The sequence below is a fragment of the Hibiscus syriacus genome, unplaced genomic scaffold (assembly GCF_006381635.1).
Source record: "Hibiscus syriacus cultivar Baekdansim isolate YM2019G1 unplaced genomic scaffold, ASM638163v2 tig00110015_pilon, whole genome shotgun sequence".
NCBI classification, from domain to species: Eukaryota; Viridiplantae; Streptophyta; class Magnoliopsida; order Malvales; family Malvaceae; genus Hibiscus; species Hibiscus syriacus.
The window spans coordinates 70,881-88,387 of NW_024062564.1; the positions used below are offsets into that span (position 1 = coordinate 70,881).

The 17,507-nt window shown below is 35.8% G+C and overlaps 2 long non-coding RNA genes and 1 pseudogene across 2 annotated transcripts; 2 read left to right on the forward strand and 1 right to left on the reverse strand.

The window, feature by feature from the left end:
- The first annotated feature begins 8,035 nt into the window (after positions 1 to 8,035).
- On the forward strand, positions 8,036 to 9,874 carry LOC120212657. The gene is made up of 5 exons (XR_005524731.1): positions 8,036 to 8,142; positions 8,226 to 8,351; positions 8,466 to 8,624; positions 8,908 to 9,026; positions 9,599 to 9,874. It is a non-coding gene; the product is annotated as an uncharacterized LOC120212657 (long non-coding RNA).
- Positions 9,875 to 12,621: 2,747 nt separating this feature from the next.
- LOC120212664 lies at positions 12,622 to 14,381 on the forward strand. Its single transcript, XR_005524733.1, has 3 exons — positions 12,622 to 12,829; positions 13,236 to 14,224; positions 14,296 to 14,381. It is a non-coding gene; the product is annotated as an uncharacterized LOC120212664 (long non-coding RNA).
- Positions 14,382 to 15,878: 1,497 nt separating this feature from the next.
- On the reverse strand, positions 15,879 to 16,442 carry LOC120212741 (annotated as a pseudogene).
- Positions 16,443 to 17,507: the final 1,065 nt, after the last annotated feature.

Genomic DNA, 17,507 nt, shown 5'->3' on the forward strand with positions numbered 1-17,507 from the left:
GTGTTTTGCCTCAGTGTGCTCAAACACTAGAAGATGTCAGGTTTGAAAGATGGTCAAGAGTACATAAACTTGGAGCAAGATATGGTTTCATGACGTCTAATAATGCAGAATCAATCAACGCTCTAAGTCGTCATTCCCGGAAATTACATTACTATGTTAATGGAGTTTTTTCGAGCCTCTATTCAACAGTGGTACTACAAGAAAAGAAACCATGCAGGTATTATTCTTTGAATTCGTAACTTATCATATTTATATATTTTACTAAGTATTGTTTATTTAATTTACAGGAACATTGGAACATCGTGTTACACCATGGACTGAAAAAAAGATAACGAAACGTGTTGTGAAGTCAACGTCATGGAGAGTTGAACCATGTTCAAACACTTTGTTTCAAGTACTGGATAATAACTTAAATGGGCTAGTCGATCTAAATGCAAAGACGTGTAGTTGTATGAAATGGCAAACATCTGGTTATCCGTGTGACCATGTTATAAAAGTTGCTCTTCATTTAAACCAAGATGATTTCAAGCGCATACGCTATGGATTGCTACACTACAGAAGTTTATCGACAGACTTATGCCGAGATTGTCTACCCTATTCCACATCCTTCTGAGTGGGACATACCAGATGACTTACAAACAGTTTTGCCACCAGACCTGGAAGGTACCTGGCCGACCAAAAGTCACGATCGTATACCGTCTAAGGGTGAAGAGAAGAAGAGATCGACATGTAGTCGGTGCAAGGAAAGTGGTCATACAAGGTTGACATGTGGATCACCAGTGCCATCAAAATCATCTTTTCCTCTACCAAAATATGGATCCTCATCAAAATCCAAAGCTCATATGGTGTCAAGCAAAAGGCAATCATCTTTAAAATCCCAATCACAATTGGCTTCACCTTTTGGGACTGTTAACTTAGGTGATTTTTAAATGCAAACGTTGTATTATGTGGATTTTATGTGTGAACTTTTAACATTTTCAGTTGAATTAATGACTCAGGCAAACCATTTTGACTTAACCAACTCTTGTTATTCAGTTGTTATCACTATTAGGCATGCATTTGACTATCGCAACACGGAAATTACAATCGCAACGAGAGAATCGCAATGCGAAATGAAATCCCAACATGAAAATCGCAATGCGGAAATGAAAATCGCAACGAGAGAATTGCAATGCGAAATGAAAATCGCAATGCGAAATGAAAATCGCAACGAGAGAATCGCAATGCGAAATGAAAATCGCAATGCGAAATGAAAATCGCAACGAGAGAATCGCAATGCGAAATTAAAATCGCATTGCGATTCTCCCGTTGCGATTTTCATTTCCGCATTGCGATTTTCATTTCGCATGCGATTCTCTCGTTGCGATTTTCATTTCGCATTGCGATTTTCATTTCGCATTGCGATAGTCAATTTTGCCTTCAACATAATGCAGATTGAAATCAACAAAATCAACCATTACATTTCAATCAATTAAACAAGCACAAATAAGAATTATATTCGCATCAATTACACAAATCAACTTTTACAAATCATCTTTTACAAATCAATTAAACAATCAAAAAATAAGCAATAATTCTTATTTCCGATCATCTACTATTGAATCAACTTTTACAAATCAATTAAAAAATCAAAAAACAATCAATTAAACTATTGAATCAACTTTTGCAGCCATACATCATTTCATGCAGTTCACTTCTGAGATTAACCTGCAAAACCAAATTTGCTCAAACAACACTTTCTACACATCTAAAACCTACAAACAGCAAATTATTTAATTCTAGGTACTTAACCAAACATTTTCAAACCAAAGTATATAAACTTACCAATTGTTTATGGACATTTTTATAAAGCGGATGCAGGTAGGCGCGTCTCGTATATATCGATTTAGCCATATAATGCCGAAACCACAAGCCTACTGCAGCTCTATCTCTATCGGTGGGAGGTAGATACTTGATGCTTCCCGTCGTCAAACGCTCCAACGCCAAGCATACGAGAGGACCACAATCCTCTGGCTCCGCTCGTTGTTTGTGGCGCGGTCTCGTCTCTAATAACTGTAATATTGAGCTTTGGCTTCTTGTTTCCAGAACGAGTCCAATAATTGATCGCATCCAAGAATTTAGCCAAATGAGAGCTCCATCCCTTAATAACATCTCTTAAATCAGCCAATGATATGTAATTTATCATGCTGTCATACACTATTGTCTTAAGGGATGGGAGCTGAAGCTCAACGAGAATCCAATGTTTACGTTCCAAAACAGGGATAAACACCTGCAATCATAAGTAATAATTCATTCATTTGCGCACTTATTTCATAAAACCTTTAAACTCAATCTAAAATAATACTAACCTTATCGACCTCCCACCATGCAGGATAAAGTTTAGCTTGTCCATTGCCCAAATCAAATGATTCATCTCGTGCATTCTTCAAGTGAACGGCGTGAAAAGACGTCGGCATAATTGTATATCGTATATTTTTATTTTTCTTAAGTTTTCTTATTATTAGAAGACGTGTCACCCACGCATCGATATGCTGTTTTACAAAAAAAGACATATATTAGTGACTTACATAAATTTAAAAAAAAATTAATCAAATTGAAATATAAGAAAAATATAAGACTTACCCCCCCATCGAAATAGCCATTGTCTTCGACCCTAATAATACGCCCCACCCAAGACCGATCAAGCAACAATAGATATCATCGTGAGCTTGCATATGTCAGTGAAACACCCCTGGCTCTGCTCATATAGATAAAAATCAACAGCGGTCTTAGCCCAAAGGGTGTTATCCAGAATTGTGTCCGTAGTTGTTCCCTCTCCTCTTCAGATACCGGTATGGTACTGGCCGTAACTCATACGAGAGCCAACTTGAATCCATCATGTCCGGCACGTCAGAGGGTTTCTCAAGAAGCCTACATATGACGCCATGTGAATCGGGCTCTTGAATGGTGGGAGGGACCTCTTCAATGATGACAGTGGCCTCTTGAACGGTGGGGGGGGACTCTCGAGGAATGATAGGGGGGGCCTCTTCAACGATAGGAGGGACTCTTGAGGGATGACAGGCGAGTCGGCTTCTCTTGCGGTGTCTTCGCACTATTGGGGTGTACGGAGACTTAATAGCACGTGCACGCTGTCTGATGCGTGAACTCCGTCGTGCAAGCATAACCCGACGTAAAGCATCCACTCTATCGGGCCGCTAAATAATTAAAATACAAAAATCAGTAAATAAACAGACATGATATTTAAACAGTGAAAACAAAGACAAATGTTTCAAACTTGCATTGTATTCACCCAAGTCATTATTCTATCATAGTTCACAAAATCAGATAACAAAGAAAATATGTTTCAAACTAATACCCTGAAGTTAGTATTTGTCTTTGTTTGTCTATTGGTTGAAGTAATGCAATCCATTCAAGTTTCAATTTGCAGAAGAAGAAATAGTTACTTTCGCAACACGAAACTTAAAATCGCAACGCGAAACCAAAATCGCAACGCGAACTGAAAATCGCAACGACAGAATCGCAACGCGAAATGAAAATCGCAACGAAAGAATCGCAACGCGAAATGAAAAATCGCAATGCGATTTTGGTTTCGAGTTGCGATCTTGTCGTTGCGATTTGGTTTCGCGTTGCGATTCTGTCGTTGCGATTTTCATTTCGCGTTGCGATTTTGGTTTCGCATTGCGATTTTAAGTTTCGTGTTGCGAAAGTAAACTATTTCTTCTTCTGCAAATTGAAACTTGAATGGATTGCATTACTTCAACCAAAAGACAAAACAAAGACAAATATATTCACAGTGTTAAAGAATACACAGTTTAGCAGAATTGGCAGCAACCGAACAAATTTACTTTCAACCAAAAGACAAAACAAAGACAAATACTATTTCACAGTGTTAAAGAATACACAGTTTAGCAGAATTGGCAGCAACCGAACAAATTTACTTTCAACAAAAGACAAAACAAAGACAAATATTTCACAGTGTTAAAGAATACACAGTTTAGCAGAATTGGCAGCAACCGAACAAATTTACTTTCAACCAAAAGACAAAACAAAGACAAATACTATTTCACGTGTTAAAGAATACACAGTTTAGCAGAATGGCAGCAACCGAATAAATTTACTAAGCAATCTAAGTGAAATGGCTAATCTAAGTGAAATTACGAGTAAATTTATCATTAAGTTAAATATGGAAAATCTTAAACTTACCTCGTTGCGTAGAGGATGAACCTCATTCTGCAACGATACTATCATCACGTAGAGCGGCAACCTCACCGTAAAGTTGACACTCCACACGCCATGCACCATCGTTATCGCGTAGAGTACCGATCTCCTCACGCAAGGCATGACCTCATCACGTAACTCCCTTGACTCATCCCTTTGAGGTGGAGGTGGAGAACAGGGAGATAGGAGTCGTGGCATCTTTGTCGGTCGCCTATCATGAGGTGATGGTGGAAAAGAGGCTCGATGATGTGACGGGATAGGTGATGGCTCTCGTTCTAGAGGTGTATAGTCGGGTCGATCGGTGATGGCTGGCTAGGTGAGGTGATGGCTCTCGAATGGAGGAAGTGGATGCTGCTCATCATCCGTGCCATCAAAAAACTGACTAGCTTGCCACCAATCAGTGGCAAGCTCTTCTTCCGTGGGTGTCAGTCTTTGTAATGGAATGTTGGCCTCCTAAATATAAAAACAAACAAAGTTAACGTCTACTATTATAACTTGTTTTATATATATGAAAGTATTTGTGTTAACTTACATTATTATTGTCGCATATGGTATTAAGTCTTCCCAATCCAACAGAGTTTCCTCTTCCAGGAAATAGCCCTGGGAATATCATTTGACGTTTTATTGCTATGTACGCATGCTGGGGAAAGCCTCGAATATCCAAATCTAAAACAATATAATAACAAAATTAGTAATTGTTTAAATAATTAATTATAATTTTAGAAACATTATATGAAATTCTTACCTTAAAGGCCCAAACAAGCCTGACAAAGTGTATTGGACCCATCGCCCCGCAAACTTTTGCGGTCATCAAAGGCAGACGACAACTTAGTCCAGGTAGCTTTCCATATATACGAACCCACGGAAACAGATTCCATGCATTCAGGTCCTCTACCAATATTATTAGCTCCCGATGAATAGGTTGTCTGGCCTCTCTGCTAAAAAGCCGGCATACACAAGTAGTAGAAGGCATACTCGGACAACATCGACGTCATCCATCCGGTGAAAACCAGCTTTCTTATTAAAACAATTTCTTCAGGTCGTCGACATGTAGGTTCGGCTTCTCCATTGACTCATCCGGAAAAAACCCGGGATAACATGATGGGCGGGCGATATGACGAGTGTACCGGCCTACATCATCGTGTCCGAATCGTAGACAGTGATTAAGCAGAACTCCTTCCGCCCAAAACAAGTATACGCTGGGAAAAATGAAACCATATCTTCCTCACCACGTTGTATACTGTCGGGTAGATTGATGTCATGGTCTGAAGCACAAATGGGTCAAATTAGCATATCCACCCGGATGCTGTACTCTCAGCCATGGCCCGAAGCAGGTTTCCTCAAACAATTGTCTTTGAGCAGGTGAAAGCTTCGAAGCAATTGTAGTGGCCAGGCTAACTTTATTTCTCAAGGTCAATGAGCCGAAAAAAATTCTACAAAAACAATAAACATACCAAGTTAGATATACCAAAAACTACACTGTGAAGATATACCAAAAACAATAAACATAAAAGTAGTAGTTTATTCTTGAAACTAAAATTTGCACACTGTTTTGTCTTTGGTTGAAATGAAAATCGCACGAGAGAATCGCATTTCTACAAAAACAATAAACATACCAAGTTAGATATACCAAAACTACACTGTGAAGATATACCAAAAACAATAAACATAAAAGTAGTAGTTTATTCTTGAAACTAAATTGCAACACTGTTTTGTCTTTTGGTTGAAATGAAAATCGCAACGAGAGAATCGCAACGCGAAATGAAAACCGCAACGAGAATCGTAACGCGAAATGAAAATCGCAACGAGAGATGACTGTCGCAACGAGAGAAATGAAAATCGCAACGAGAGAATCGCAACGCGAAATGAAAATCGCAACGAAAGAATCGCAACGCGAAACCAAAATCGCATTGCGATTTTCATTTCGCGTTGCGATTCTCTCGTTGCGATTTTCATTTCTCTCGTTGCGACAGTCATTCTCTCGTTGCGATTTTCATTTATCTCGTTGCGACTCTTCTGCAAATTGAAACTTGAATGGATTGCATTACTTCAACCAAAAGACAGAACAAAGACAAAGACAAATACTAACTTGAAAATCGCAACGAGAGAATAGCAACGCGAAATGAAAATCGCAACGACAGAATCGTAACGCGAAATGAAATCTAAGTGAAATGGTTAATCTATTATTGAAATGACCAGTAAACATATCATCAGTTTCAATATGAAAAACCTACAATAATGCAAACATTTCAAAATAAAAATAATTAAAAAAACTAACCCTCGGAGGTTGATTTTCCATTTCTGAATATTGTGAGGGATTTCTGACCGTGAATGGTTGTGAGGGATTTCGCCGGAGATGGGGACGGAAATCTTCGGAGATGGGGACGGATTTCTTCGCCGTAGAGAGTGAGAGATGGAGATGGGACTGAGTTGTGATTTTAGGTTTTAGGTTATGAGTTGCGATTACGGGATTTTGTCTTAATATTCGTTTTTGTAATTTGAAATAAAATACGCGTAGCGATTATAATGGCGCTTTAAATATCGCGTTGCGATTTACGGATACGCGTTGCGATTTTATGTATTATCGTTGCGATTTACGGATACGCGTTGCGATATACGGATACACGTTGCGATTTACGGATACGCGTTGCGATTTATGTGTTCGCGTTGCGATTTTCATATTCGCGTTGCGATTTTGGAAAATCGCAATGCGAATTTGTACTATCGCATTGCGATTTTCAAGAATCGCGTTGCGATTTTGGAAACTGATTTGCGATTCTGGGGATCGCGTTGCGATTTTTATTTCGCGTTGCGATTTTGTTGGTCATTTTGGCAAATCCAAAAAAAGTTGGTTAAAATCGTATATTATAACTTTTTTTTGGTCACTGAGGCGATTTTCTCTTTTAAAAATGTTCATTAATTTTTGTCACTATATGTTTGGCACCAAAATCTTCCCACTAAATTATTTGGTGGGAAACCTTTTAATGACATTTAGATAAAATAATGACGTTGTAAAATCATCTCCAATAAAAAACAAGTATTAGTGACGATTTATTATAATGACGATTGAATTTGAAATAGTGGCGTTGCACATTTGTCACTAATAAGTTTTATTCGTACCAATTTAATTTGTCATATTTTATAAGACACTAAAAGTAACATTTTATTATTGTCATAAAAATAGTTTTAGCACGACGAAATCAATTATTTGTCTCTTGCTTTTTATCTCTCTTTTTTATATGACGATTTTAAAAGACGTCATAAAATTATGTCAGTTAATGTTAAAAAATAATCTAACAACCTTATTAAATTATATAATTTATAGATTTTTTTATACTTTTTATTTTATTGATATTATTTTTATATTAAATTATCTCACATTCAAAAATTTTTAGAGTAAAACATAAAAATCGTTAAATTTACTCATTTAAATTCGTCACTCTACAATACCGAGAACACAAGTCTTATTTATTAATATTCTGCGTTCCCCAGTCCTACTCTTTCAATCGCTCCACGACTTTTACAATTTACAAAGGTCTTTGGAAACCCTAAAACGTTAAATTTACTCGTCAAGGAAGGACGAATGGCGGTCCATTGCAATTTCGCTCCTCTGTGTTGCAAACCATTGAGAAACAGAGGCCCCAGACCCGTACCCGCTCTCTTACCCGCTCGTCTATCCTCAATTCCTCGAACCCATTCAGCTTCCGTTCAGATAGATTAAAGCTCTCAACCTGCAAGTATTCATTAACTTTTAAACCAAAACCTACGATTCTTTTTGTATGTTTTAGTCTTTATATGTATATGTTTTTTGTTTTGGGTTGGTTTCACAGATGGGATAAGGGGGCTTCTGCTGTTGTTTCTGAAGAGAGTGTTGTTGGGTCCAGCTCTTCTGGGATTGATGTATACAACCTCACTTACCTAGAGGTGGGTTTCTTTTTCTTTTTGATTTATCAGTTAATTTTTACCCTCTTTTTTGTTGTTGACATGGTTTAGTTTTTGGTTTTTAGGGGAATAGTTGACTGTGGGATGTAAGTGGGGTTAAACTTTTGGTTGATCCAATTCTGGTTGGTAACTTGGACTTCGACATTCCATTGCTCTATGACGCTGCCAAGAAATTTATTAGGAATTTCAAGGTTTTTTTTTTTTTTGTATCCATGTTATATATATATATATATATATATATATAATTTGCTTTGTTGTTTAATAAGTGTGTTTGTTGTAATTGCGGTGTAACTTCCTTTGTGCAGCTTTCTGATCTTCCTCAACTTGATTGCTTACTGATTACACAAAACCTTGATGAATACTGCCATTTAAGGACCTTAAAACCTTTCTCAGAAATGTCCCCAAATCTTAGAGTCTTCGCAACTCCAAATGCCAAGCCTTTGCTGGATCCTCTTTTCAGAAATGTGAGTTAAATCGTTAATTTAGTTTTCAGGGGTTCTACTAGGCATCTGTTACTATTTATGGTTCACGCTTCACAGTATTTTTGTGGTTTGGTTCATTGAATATACCATCATAAATTGATGATAATGTTAAATGTAAACAATTCAGGACAACTTGTCATTTTATTAAATATATTTAGTTGTAGAGCATCTGGTCTTAAAGTAATTTTCAACCGAATCTGCTACTGTTCGATGTATCCATGCATATGGCTTTACTTCCGTTCACTGTTGCATTAGAATCTTTCAGGTCACATATCTAGAACCTGGTCAGGAGTCTGAAGTTGAACCAAGCAATGGTTCCAAAGTCAGAATTCAAACTACTCCTGGGCCAACTCTTGGTCCTCCATGGCAACGACCTGAGAATGGGTAAGGCTCTCCGAGCTTCAACTTGCGAATGTGACTTTAAGTATAACGCTTGTGAATAGTATATACAAGAGATAAGATTTAGGAGTGAATTAAGAGAAGAAAGGACGGCAGTCTTGGATTGATTGCATGTTCATATTTGGCTGTGAACAATACATGAAGATAGGTGTAGAAATTCAGGAAAAGCATTAGAAAAGGAAGAGGAGTGTTCTTTTGTTCAAAAAACTGTTGAGGAATTTTCCAATCAAGTTCCTCTACGTTTTATCTCAATGTAAATAAATTTCCTAGGTCAAATAAAGATATGTAGTTTGAGCATTTTTAGAGGCGAGTCATGTGTTGTGCGTTTACATAAGATAGAAACAAATATTCCATAAACCATATCAATATTAGTAACTCCATTGATATTGGGAATTGAAATGTATATTGTTCATTTTCACTGTCATCTCAGTAAATACCTTGGCAACATTAATGCTATTATTGTTTAAGAAAAATCCTGTGGTAGTTGGACACTTTTGATATTTATTATAAAGTTTATTTTTTATTTTAAAGTCTAATTTTATTTTGAAATCATATAGCGCAAGGATGAAGAACCAAATAGGATGGATTTCTTCAAGGCAACTCATTATTCAAATGACAAAGGATGGACAACATCTGAGGCACAAACAAAATATGTAAAACCTCACAAAATTAAGTATTAAATTGTAATTTTCATCTAAGAATTATTTTATTTATGAATGACTTTTTTTAGGAGAAAATGGCGGAGTTGCAATCAACTCCGGCTGAAGGAGCAGAACCTAAGAATATTGATGATATAATGGATGAGGTACTTGGTACTAGACCAAGATACATTTCGGGGCTTGTATATGGGCCAAAGCCTAAAAAGCAAATTCAAGTGCAGATACAATTGAGTTAAAAAAGAGTTTGAAGAATAAAGAAGATAAACTTAATAACTATAAGTCAAATTTTGAATTGATTCAAACTCAAATAGAAGCTATTTGATCTGTTTTGTTAGCTGTTGGAATTCAAGTGCCATCGTTTCAATTTTCAGGTAAACGATATGGTTAATCAAATAAAAATTATTATATAATATTAATTGTAGTAACTAATGATGATTATTTTAATTTGTAGCTACCAATGATACCACGAACACAACATTAACAGAATCACAACCGACTCAAGGTTTGGATTGAGATTGCTACAACGAAATATTCCACAAGTCATATTATTATCATATTATTTTTATTTTATGTAAACATTTAAACATTTTTATATTTATAGAAATGAAATTATTATGTTTTTAGTGAAATATTTGTTTAAATCTTATTATTTTGCAATAAGTGAACTATTTTTTTATTTAGATTTGTATAAATAATATTTTAATATATATTGTTATTAAAAATGTGACAATTTTTAGTTTTGCCACTATGACCTTATATATGGTGACGTTATGCATAATCATCATTCAAAATATTATTAGGTAATGATATATTATGTCATTAAAAATGTGACAATATCTCTTTCGTCACATATAAGTTGATTTTAATGCATTATTTGTGACGATATAAATCATCAATAACGAAATTTTACATAATTTAGTGACATAATCAATTGTCATTGAATATTAATTGTATAGTGACGTTATATATAAATGTCATTCATGCTATTATTAGGTGACGATATACTATGTTACTAATAATGTGGCAATTTTCTTTTCGTCACGTATTCAATGAAATTATTGTGTTATTGGTGACAATATGATTTATTAATGACGAAAATGTACATCATTTAGTGACAAAAGCAATTGTCATTGAATGCAAATTAAACTGTGACGTTATCCATTAGCATCACTATATATTTAACAATATATGGCGATAACACATACATCGTCACTTTTGATATTTAGTGACACACCTAGGGTGACGATCGTCGTGACATTGACTTTTACGTCACAAAATACATCTAGTGACATAAATTGAAGTTTTAGTGACAATAACCTAGATGCCACTAATAAGAAAATTTGTTATAGTATTTTTTTTGTTATCACCGAATCTTCCTCTTCCCCTTTTCTCTCTGCTCCCTTTTCCTTTTATCTTGCTTTGCATGTTGATTTGTTGTTGGATGTGAGGCCTCAAAAATAGGATAATAATATCCTATATTTCTAGGATAATCATTCTCTGACTTGATGTTGATTCTTGTCACTGTTGGATGTATGTTGTTACTGTTTTGGTGTAAGGAAGGACGGCGGCGGCGTCAGAAACTGTCGGGGTGAAGCTCGGCTGGAATCTGAAGAGTCACATAGCGGCGACTGGAGATTGGTTTAGGGTTTAAAACCCTATTTTGTTTTAGGATTAGGGTTATCTGCTAGATTGGACCCAGTGATTTGGGTTCCAGTTGGATTCTGGTTTGGGCCTCGGGATTGGCATGCAAAAATGTTGTAATATGTAATTAATAATAATAATTAATAAACAAAATAATAATAATAAACAAAATAATAATAATAATAAGATTAAAATTAAATAGAAAAGACCCGGACAAAAAACGGGTGTCTACACCCTAAAGTCCAGGGACTAATTGCAATTCTCCCATGCACAAAATTCAACTGTAATGCCTACCTAAATTTGAACAATTTAACATCCTATGTTTTCCACATTTAGCCACCCCCATTTGCAATTTCAACAATGCCGACCATTGTTGAATATTCAACAATCTCCCACTTAAAGACTGATTTTAATGTCTTCACACATCGATCAATGCAGCAACATTTCTGGTCTTATTACTCTAGCATGCCAACTGAAGTTGAACACAACTTCAGTTTGTCCGTTATCACCGTCTTTGTTAACATGTCTACCGGATTTTGAGCTCCACTAATTTTTTCAAGTTCCCTATAACTAGATTAATGAGAATGCAAAATAAAAGCGGAAAAATAATACCCGAAATTGATAACGGAGTTCAGCCAATTATGCCTACGTCTCCGAACTGTTGCAAATCTTTTACTGAAGAGAGAAAATTTTATAGGTGTTTACCAAACACTCACAACTCACAAGAAAGTTCTCTAGTATTGGGAGAAAGAAATGATTTGGGATGATTTTAATGCTAAATGGGCTAAGGTATTTATAGTTGAAGCTTAAGGACTAATATTTGAAAATATCCTAAAGTGCAGAGACTAATTGCAATTCTCCCATGAACAAAATTCAACAAAAATAACTGCCTAATTTTGAATAATTTAGCAGCCTATGTTTTCCACATTTAACCATTCCATTTGCAATTTCAACGATGCCGACCATTGTTGAATATTCAACAAAAAAAACCCCTTCATTTTTCATATTTCCACGTGAGATGCTAACATGGATTATAAAAACATGTGTGGAAAACCAACTACAGAATAATAATTCCACATCACCCCATCTATTAAGTTTTTAATTATAGGGTGCTAAAATTAAACCTTATGTATGATTTTAAAAAAAATAAAACTTTAGTACTAAAAAAGACAAAAACTTAAACTTTAAATACTAAATGTGTAGTTTAATCAAGATATTATTATACCATAAGACTGAACTGAAGAAAAATAACAGCGAGATGTCGGTAAGAATGGATGCGTGGAATGACGCGCTCCCAAATTTTGTTGTTTCGCGCCAATTCTCTCAAGCTTCTCTGGCAAGCTTCACAGTCACAGTTGATATCTATTATCTTTAGGGTTTTCAAAAACCATTATCATTTTCCCGGAAAGGTCTACAATGAGGAGATCCACGAGGAGGTCTTCCATGGGGATAGGATTAGGCGTCGAAGAACGCCTCGATTCAAAACCGGTACTTTCATTTTCCATTCAAAAAAATATGCTTCCCGTTTTAATTTTTCCTGGAAAATCACAAGTTTGTGATAGGAAATTAATGATTCAGATTGTTAGTTTTTAAAGATGAAAAAGAAAGAATTCTTCCTTTAGTGTTGCTTGGCTTAGAGGTAGAGGAACGTTGGAAAGCTTAGCTGCCTTGTTTCTTTTATATCTATGTATAATTGTAATATTTGGCGTGTTAACTGATTATTAGTCAAATAATGAAAATATTGTGCAGAAATTGAAATTACATCACCAATTAAATGAACATGAATTTAAATGAGGCTTTTATGTTTGACTTCCCTTAGTGTTATTCCCCCCCTCCCCCCTTGTTGATATGAAACCGTGCATAATTGAGGGCTTGCTTATCCATAAATGTACAGACTGGGAGTTTTGGTACAAGATTTTCCTTGTCGTCATTTGTTAATCGGGTTGAGAAACTCACCGATGATCAAAGAACTGCGATAAAGAAAGTTGGTTTTGGCAATTTGCTTTCAATAACTAATCAGATGTTGAGCAAGAGTTTGCTGGTAGAATTGATGGAGAGATGGAATTCCGAGGAACGTGGTTTTATGCTGCTTCCTGGTATTGTCAAATTACTCTGATGGATGTTGCTCTAATTTTGGGGATTCATGTGGTTGGTGATCCTATACTGCTTAAGGAGGATTAAGCCTTTTCGGATCTTCAAACTAATTATGGAGCTTCCTTATGGAAGAGGAAGATTACAATTGCATCCCTTGAAAGTAGACTCGATTCACTTGGACAAGTAGTTAACGAAGACTTTGTTAGGACATTCATTCTCTTCACATTTGGCACTATACTTTTTCCCAATGCAAATGGAAAAGTGGATTCCCGTTACCTTCATTTTATGAAAAATGTGGATGATATTGGTCGCTTTGCATGGGGTGCAGCTGTTCTCGGGGACATGGTTATGTGGTTGAACAAAAGAAAAGAGTCAAATGTGCAATATGTTGGAGGTTGTCTTATACTTCTTCAAGTAAGTTGAGATTACTAGTTAAGAGGCTAATAAGTCGTAGTTTTTGTTGAAATTCGTGATTCTTAGAGAAGCCAGTCAAATCAAACTCCCTTTTCCCTGCCTTTTCTTCCTCGGTTTAAAGGAAAAACAATACAGGGTTTGGGGACTGGTTCTATATGTGAGATCATGAAGGATTTCAGCTTATGTAAGCTATCATTTATATACTATTTGTTATGTTTATTGTGAAATATATGGTGTTATGAGCACATTGACCTGGATCGATCAGACTTGATAGAGTGGCAGTTGATGTTTCCCCGTGCATGCCGATGGGAAAATAGCAAATCCCATCAGAGACAATGGTTCGCTGCAAAATTTAAGGAACTGCATGATTATCAGGTGCAAGCGTCAACCATGAATATTTTTAGTGTTTTCTAGCATTTGATGCTAATTTTAAATCTGTATAACAGATAACATGGCATCTTCAACCGTCTGCTGAGGAGTTACAGTTTGATGTTTTCAACGAGTTATTGGAGGTTGAGAGTTCCAGTATAGACAATCCTCTCAGACCGTGGTTCATTATTGGTGTGAGTTCCTTGCTTAATTATTTGTTTAGTGAAAACCCCAAATAATTTTCAGGCTCTAATATTCCTGTTACTGTTAAGGTTAGTGGACATGAAGTAGAACAGTCGAGCAATACCTGTGAAGTACAAGAGGGAAAATGGATTAATTTGAAGCGGTCAACAGGTTGCAAAATATACCTGAAGTGCAAACAGTGGGGTTTCCATCAACTTCAGGTTCTTCGGCACTACAAGGATTCTGTGGAGATCATCAGAGTGCCAGAACTCAGAGAAATTGATTACTAGCAAGGTGAGTTTTACCTCCTCTTTATCTAATTCAGTTAATTATTCGTTCGAGTTTCTTGCTTAGTGTGCTTCAACACTTGAACAATCGGTTGATTGTGTAGTTCTTTACTGTTAAAGGTTGTTGGTCTTCTTCCCCTAGAATCAGACGTGACTAATACCGGTGAAGTACAACTTCAAAAGGGACAAGAGGATCATTTGAAGCAGTTAACACCATCTCAATATACCAGAAGTGGAAACAGAGGCCACGAAGTTTCCATCAATTGCGTGTGTTTTCAGAGTTATGCAAGGTGAATAAGTTATTATCTCCTTGCTTGGTTGTGCTCTTGAATAATCACTTAATAGAAGTTATTACATGGTAAAGGCTGTTGGACTTCATATAGAATCCGGGGAGAATAGTACTTGTACGGGTAAAGTAGAAGTACAAAATGGACAAGAGGTTAACTTGAATCAGTCAACACTGCAACATTTACCAGAAGTGTGAGGAGAGGCCGGTGCTTTTCCATCAATGCCGTGCATTTCCGGATTACGCATGGAATGTGTGGAGCCATCGTCAGATAAATTTGCGAGTAGAGGGCTTGTAATGGATGAGACAACGAGTCACTATTTAGATAGGAAATATTTAAATAATGCTTTTATTCCTTTTTTTTCCTGTAAAATTTAATAATAGTAATTGGTAGGGGTGAGTATTCGATGGATTGTGTAAAATTAAGTGAAAAGCTTCAGTTGAATATATTGAGTTGATGAGTATTATTTTCTCATTTGATTTTTCAAGAGAGGAATATTTACAAGGGTATTTTGGTTTCATACAATGGATTAACTCGGTGATTGCGTTGATATCGGTTGGTGAAACAAGATGGCTATCAACTGCTAATAGATAGAGAACAGAAAGTTAAGCAGATTTTTATATTATTTATAATAATAGAACTTTTTCGTTAGGTCTGGATTATCTGTCTTGTGTTTATATATTTTCATTTTCCTAAATAAGAATTTTGATTAAATCGATATTAATATAAAGATATATTAATAATAAAAGTAGTTGAAAGATAATATCATATGGTCGCATAAAGCGACCTAACAACGTTACACGAGTAAATGAGATTTACTTCGACTAAAAGTGCTATCGCTATGGATTTAACATCCATTTTTATTATGTAGCTTTCATTAGCTGGGAACTTCCATGCAAACTTTCACTTGACGCTGCAAATGGGACACCAAAATAAAACATTCATCAGTTAATATATTGATAACCGTACCAACGAACTCAGTGAGTATTATAAAAGAAATTAGAGGCATAGGAACCTTTTGCAGTCGTGCTGGGCTGATCTGGTAAGGGATGCTGACACGCACTTGGCTGGGGAGTCCACTTGCAGGTTTAGTTGATGCCACTTATGCTGTTAGCCGCACTTTTGAGGCAGTTGCAAGCTGCTTGGCGGTCTGGTGTAGTTTGGGCTTCGCCGTTGAGGGCTTTGATCCCACTGCAGCAAGCTGAAGGAACAGCACCACCGCCTGGACCCTTCAAGTAAGGAATGCAGGGTGCCAATTTAGTTGTGACTTCACCACAATTCATGGCTCCTTGAGCCAGGGGTGCACCCACCACAACCAAGCACACCACCACCACACATGCAAGCTTAAGGGACATAGAGCTAGCCATTTTGATTGATTACAACAAGAAAAAAACAAACGATCTTATAAACTTGCAAGGAAATTGCTTAGTGGGTGCTAGTGCTGATTTCTGATTTCTGGTTGTGATTGTTGTGTGGTTGCTGGTTATTGCTCGAGGGTTTTTATAGCCGGGAAGTTGAGAGAGGGTTGTGGAAAGAAACGGAGAAATAGGATAGCGTTGGGCGTTGGTGGTTGGCTCAATTCAATGCAACAACAAATATTTGAATGCACATTATCATTTGCCACGTCTACGTGGATTGAGGCTATTGATATAAACACCCCATTAAGACCTCAGGTGGAGATGAAGTGTTTTTCGCAATCAATTGTGGGCAACCGTCACCCACTTCCTGCTACATTGTTCTTTTCTTTCAATTCGATTAAAACACAATTCAAACGGAATATATAAAAGAATCTATTGAGTCAGGTTATTAGTTATTAAAGAAATGTTGTTTTTTTAAAGTTAGTTATTAAAGAAAATGTTGTTATTTTTAAAGATCTTCGGTTGTAGCAGTTACGTCTGTCAGTGATGAATCTAAAAATATAAGAATGAGAGTACAAAATTTTCATTTTTCTTTTTTTAAAATAATAGGTATGCAAAATTTTTATTTTTTTTCCTTAACACGTTAAGTTAAGTTTAATTATTTTCTCAAAATAATCTCAACCATTTGACAATGAATGTTCCATCACCCTTGCTACAGTCGCTAAGCTTGAAACCGAAATATCTAAAAATACAACAATTTTTTAACCATTAATTAATTTGGTTCGCGTAGTTCATATAATTATATATATATATATATAAAACAAAAGCATGGATATATACTTTAATTTTACAACTAAACAATGAACCTAAAACAATGTTCAAAATAATTATTTTTAATTATACGGTACCTACCTCAACTAACCTCAAATTTATTTTAATGATATTGCATACGTGTCCCAACAATTAAACTCCTCCATCTCTTTAACGGGATTGCATTTATAGTATGTATGTATGTATATATTACTTTTTTCATCTGGACAATTATCAATTTAATCATTAAATTATAGAATTAATTAAATTTTGACTTTTGAATTCATAAAATAATCTTAGTGGCAAAAAATATCATCCTTTTTAGAAGTTTTGAGTTCGATCAATTACGTTTGTAAGTGTGTAT